At 35.1% G+C, this 5,822-nt stretch overlaps 1 non-coding gene across 1 annotated transcript; it reads right to left on the minus strand.

Annotated features, from left to right (window-relative positions):
* Window positions 1-447: 447 nt before the first annotated feature.
* On the minus strand, window positions 448-554 carry LOC130682221 (U6 spliceosomal RNA). The gene has a single exon (XR_008995440.1). It is a non-coding gene; the product is annotated as a U6 spliceosomal RNA (small nuclear RNA).
* Window positions 555-5,822: the final 5,268 nt, after the last annotated feature.

Genomic DNA, 5,822 nt, shown 5'->3' on the forward strand with positions numbered 1-5,822 from the left:
CATTTACTGGACATAATCCACTTGCATAGCTTAGATAAAAAGTCATCTGTATTTCTACCAGTTTTCAACTTCATAAAGCACATAATTCTACCTCTACAAAATAGGAAATAACCTAGTGAATATAAAATTATCAAATTTTAAATTCATCCTTTTTTCAATTTTTTAGTTGAAATATAGGTAATATGCTATATTTAATGGTTTTATACATAAAACATAGCTTTTCAACAATTACACTTCATTATTAAATCCTCACCATGTTAAGTGTAGTTACCATTTGTGAACATACAAAGAAATCACACTTTACTGACTATATTCCCTATTCTGTACTTTCATTCCTGTGACTAACTTATTTTACGATTTGAAGTTTGCATCTCTTTGTACCCTTCACCTATTTCATCCACCACCCCACCCATCTCGCTATGACAACCACCAGTCTTGTTTTCCGTGTATACGAATCTATTTCTGTAAAACTTTATTCTTTATTTTTTTTTAGGGGCCATGATAATCTTCTCTGTATCCTTCCAATTTAGTATATGTGCTGCCGAAGCAAGCACTATTTCTGTAAAACTTTTAAATAAAATAATGCCCAGATGAATTGCTAGGTAGTGCATAGGACACCGGGAATTTATCCTGTCCAGTTTTAATTATAGGACAATTTCTTAAACACTTCACTTGCTTAAATTTTATTAGTCTATTATATATCTGATTATAATAATTCATTATAAATGTATCTTATATCTCTGTTAATGATTTGATAATACTGTTAATTGCTATGGAGTGAATGTTTGTGTCCCCTCAAAATTCTTGTGGAAGCCCAATGTAATGGCATTTAGAAGTGGGAACTTCATTAGACATTTAAGATTAGCTGATATCATAATGATAGAACCCCCACAATGGGATTAGAGGCCTTACAAGAAGAGAAAAAGACCAGAATCCACTGTCTCTCCATAATGTGAGGATATAGCAAGAAGACGGTCTTTAAAGCAGGAAGAGGTTTCTTAACAGATAGTGAATCTATTGACACCTTGATTGCTGATTTTCCAGCCTCCAGAATTGTGAGAAATAAATATTTGTCCTTTAAGCCACCTAGTCTATGTTAATTTGTTGTTGCAGCTCCAGCAGATGAAAAAAAATTCAGCTCAAAGAATGCCTAAACAATAAACATTATTTTTTTTTTATTTTTGAAATATTTGTATCCATATTACATAAATATTTACTTTTTTCTTAGGGGTAAAGAGATGCTTTGGAAATGGACTCATCTGTTTTGTTAGCTATATTTCACATAGAAATAAACTGAAAAGAAATGAACAAATATTCAGTTAAGTTGGTGAACAAAAGCAAACAGCCCCCTTGTCTTCATTCAATATTGCTGGTCCTCTCACTAGTGTGGCTTTTCCCTTTGGTGTACTTTGTTTAAGATGATGTCTTAGTAGATTTTTCTGCTTAGCTGTAGACTGTGACAAGACCTCACCTGGGCCATACTGTAGTAATATGGCATACGTATAGCACAGAGTTAACCATCCTATACACTGTGGCTGAAAAGTGCTAGCTGTTATATATTTCAAATGTGAAGTTGTCAGTATTGGTCTGGTCCATCAGTTGCCATAACTTCCAATAAAATGGCCTCTATAAAAGATCCCCACTTTAAAAGAACACATCAAAAATGGAACTATACTTTTGGAAATAAGATATTATGATAATGTGACTTTTTTTCATCTTTCAGCTACCTTTTTAAAAAATTTTTACTTTGTCATCATTAATCTACAGTTACGTGAAGAATATTATGTTTACTAGGTTCCCTCTTCATCAGGTCCCCCCACACACACACCATTACAGTCACTGTCCTTCAGCATAGTAAAATGCTATAGAATCACTACTTGTCTTCACTGTGTTGCACAGCTCCCCATTCTCCCCCTACATGCTAATTGTACATGCTAATCATAATTCCCCCTTTCTTTTTCCACTCCTTCTCCCTCCCTTCCCACCCATCCTCTCTAGTCCCTTTCCCTTTGGTAACTGTTAGTTCACTCTTGCATTCTGTGAGACGGCTGCTGTTTTGTTCCTTCAGTTTTTCTTTAATCTTATACTCCACATATGAGTGAATCATTTGATACTTGTCTTTCTCTGCCTGGCTTATTTCACTGACCATAATACCCTCTTGTTCCATCCATACTGTTGAAAATGTTATGATTTGTTTACATCTTATGGATGAATAATATTCCATTGTGTATATGTACCACATATTCTTTATCCATTCATCTACTGATAGACACTTAAGTTGCTGCCATTTCCTGGCTATTGTAAATAGTGCTGCGATAAACATAGGGGTGCATCTATCTTTTTCAAACTTGAGTGCTACATTCTTAGGGTAAGTTCCTAGAAGTGGAATTCCTGGGTCAAATGGTATGTCTATTTTGAGCATTCTGAGGAACCTAAACACTGCTTTCCACAATAATTGAACTAATTTACATTCCCACCAGCAGTGTAGGAGGGTTCCCCTTTATCCACATCCTTGCAAACATTTGTTGTTGTTTGTCTTTTGGATGGTGGCGATCCTTACTGGTGTGAGGTGATATCTTACTGTGGTTTTAATTTGCATTTCTCTGATGACTAGCAATGTGGAGCATCTTTTCATGTGTCTGCTGGCCATCTGAATTTCTTTGCTGGAAAACTGTTCAGCTCCTCTGCCCATTTTTTATTGGATTATTTGCTTTTTGTTTGTTGAGGTGCATGAGCTCTTTATATATTTTGGATGTCAACCCTTCATCAGATCTGTCATTTAGGAATGTATTCTCCCATACTGTAGGGTACCGTTTTGTTCTTTTGATGGTGTCCTTTGCTGTACAGAAGAATTTCAGCTTGATTTAGCCCCACTTGGCTACTTTATGCTTTTGTTTCCCTTGCCTGGGGAGATATGTTCGTGAAGAAATCGCTAATGTTTATGTCCAAGAGATTTTTGCCTATGTTTTTTTCTAGGAATTTTATGTTTTCATCACTTACATTCAGGTCTTTGATCCATTTCAAATTTACTTTTGTGTATGGGGTTATACAGTGATCCAGTTTCATTCTCTTACATGTAGCTGTCCAGTTTTGTCAGCACCATCTGTTGAAGAGACAGTCATTTCCCCCATTGTATGTCCATGGCTCCTTTTTTCTATATTAATTGACCATATATGTTTGGTGTAATGTCTGGAGTCTCTATTCTGTTTCACTGGTCTGTGCCAACGTTCTTGTGCCAGTATAAATTGTCTTAATTACTGTGACTTTGTAGTAGAGCTTGAAATTGAGGAGCAAATCCCCCCCCCACTTTATTCTTCCTTCTCAGGCTTGCTTTAGCTATTCGGGTTCTTTGGTGTTTCCATATGAATTTTTGAACTATTTGTTCCAGTTTGTTGAAGAATGTTGCTGGTAATTTGATACGGACTGCATCAAATCTGGATATTGCTTTGTGCAGGATGGACATTTTGACGATATTAATTCTTCCTAGCCAAGAGCATGGGGAGAGTTTCCCTTTGTTAGTGTCTTATTTAATTTCCCTTAAGAGCATCTTATAGTTTTCAGGTTATTGATCTTTCACTTCCTTGGTTAGGTTTATTCCTAGGTATTTTATTCTTTTTGATGCAATTGTGAATGGAATTGTTTTCCTGATTTCTCTTTCTATTGTTTCATTGTTAGTGTATAGGAAAGCCAAAGATTTCTGTGTGTTAATTTTGTATCCTGCAACTTTGCTGTATTGCGATATCAGTTCTAGTAGTTTTGGAGTGGAGTCTTTAGGGTTTTTTATGTACAGTATCATGTCATCTGTGAATAGTGACAATTTAACTCCCACTTTACCAATCTGGATTCCTTGTATTTCTTTGTTTTGTCTAATTGACATGGCTAGGACCTCCAGTACTATGTTGAATAACAGTGGGGAGATTGGGCATCTCTGTCTTTTTCCTGAACACAGAGGGAAAGATTTCAGCTTCTCACTGTTCAGTATGATGTTGGTTGTGGTTTAATCATATATGGCTTTTATTATGTTCAGTAACTTGCCCTGTTACATTCTGCTTAGAGTTTATATAATGAATGGATGTTGAATTTAGTTGAATGATTTTTCTGCATCTATGGAGATGATCCTGTAGTTTTTGTCTTTCTTTTTGTTTATGTGATGGATGATGTTGATGGATTTTCGAATGTTGTACCATCCTTGCATCCCCAGGATGAATCCCACTTGGACATGATGTATGATCTTTTTGATGTACTTTTGTACTCAGTTTGCTAATATTTTGCTGAGTAATTTTGCATCTATATTCATCAGGGATATTGGTCTGTAATTTTCTTTTCTGGTGGGGTCTTTGCCTGATTTTGTTATTAGGGTAATGTTGGCTCATAGAATGAATTTGAGAGTAGGCCCTCCTCTTCTGTTTTTTGGAAAACTCTAAGGAGAATGGGTATTATGTCTTCTTTGTATGTCTGATAAAATTCTGAGGTAAATCCATCTGGTCCAGGTTTTTTCTTTCCTGGGTAGTTTTTTGTTTACTGCTTCAATTTCCTTGCTGGTATTTTGTTTGTTTAGATTTAGTGTTTCTTCCTTGGAAGGTCTTGGAAGGTTTTGTTTTTCTAAGAAGTTGTCAATTTTTTCCAGGTTTTCCAACTTCTTAGCATATAGGTTTTCATAGTATTCTCTAATAGTTATTTATATTTCTATTGGGTTCATTGTGATTTTTCTTTCTCATTTTTGATTCTGTTTATGTGTATTGATTCTCTTTTTCTCTTAATAAGTTTGGCTAGAGGCTTATCTATTTTGTTGATATTCTCAAATAACCAGTTATTGGTTTCATTGATTTTTTTATATTGTTTTATTCTTCTCAATTTTGTTTATTTCTTCTCTGATCTTTATTGTGTCCCTCTTTCTGCTGACTTTTAGCCTCATTTGTTCTTCTTTTTTCAATTTTGATAATTGTTACATTAGACTAGTCACTTAGGATTTTTTTCCTTCTTAAAATATGCCTGGATTGCTATATACTTTTCTCTTACGACTGCTTTCGCTGCATCCCACACAAATTGGGGCTTTGTGTTGTTTTTGTCATTTGTTTCCATATATTGATTTATCTCTATTTTGACCTGGTGGTTGATCCATTGATTTTATTAGAGCACGTTGTTAAGCCTCCATGTGTTTGCGGGCCTTTTTACATTCTTTCTACAATTTATTTCTAGTTCTTTGCCTTTGTGGTCTGAAAAGTTGGTTGGTAGAATTTCAATCTTTTTGAATTTACTGAGGCTCTTTTTGTAGCCCAGTATGTGGTCTATTCTGGAGAACGTTCCATGTGCACTTGAGAATAATGTGTATCCTGTTGCTTTTGGATGTAGAGTTCTATAGATGTCTTTTAGGTCCATCTGTTCTAGTGTGTTGTTCAGTGCCTCTGTGTCCTTACTTATTTTGTGTCTGGTAGATCTGTCCTTTGGAGTGAGTGGTGTGTTAAAGTCTCCCAAAATGATTGCACTGAATTCTATTTCCTCCTTTAATTATGTTAATATTTGTTTCACATATATTGGTGCTCCTCTATTGGGTGCATATATGTTTATAATGGTTATATCCTCTTGTTGGATTGAACCCATTATCATTATGTATGGTCATTCTTTATCTCTTTTGCTTTCATTGTTTTGAAGTCTGTTTTGTCTGCAAATACTAGTACTGCAACACCTGCTTTTTTTCCTCGTTGTTTGCATGAAATATCTTTTTCCATCCCTTGACTTTTATTCTGCACATGTCTTTGAGTTTGAGGTCGGTCTCTTGTAAGCGGCATATAGATGGGTCTTGCTTTTCATCCATTCTATTA

This window comes from Manis pentadactyla, chromosome Y, assembly GCF_030020395.1.
Source record: "Manis pentadactyla isolate mManPen7 chromosome Y, mManPen7.hap1, whole genome shotgun sequence".
NCBI classification, from domain to species: domain Eukaryota; kingdom Metazoa; phylum Chordata; class Mammalia; order Pholidota; family Manidae; genus Manis; species Manis pentadactyla.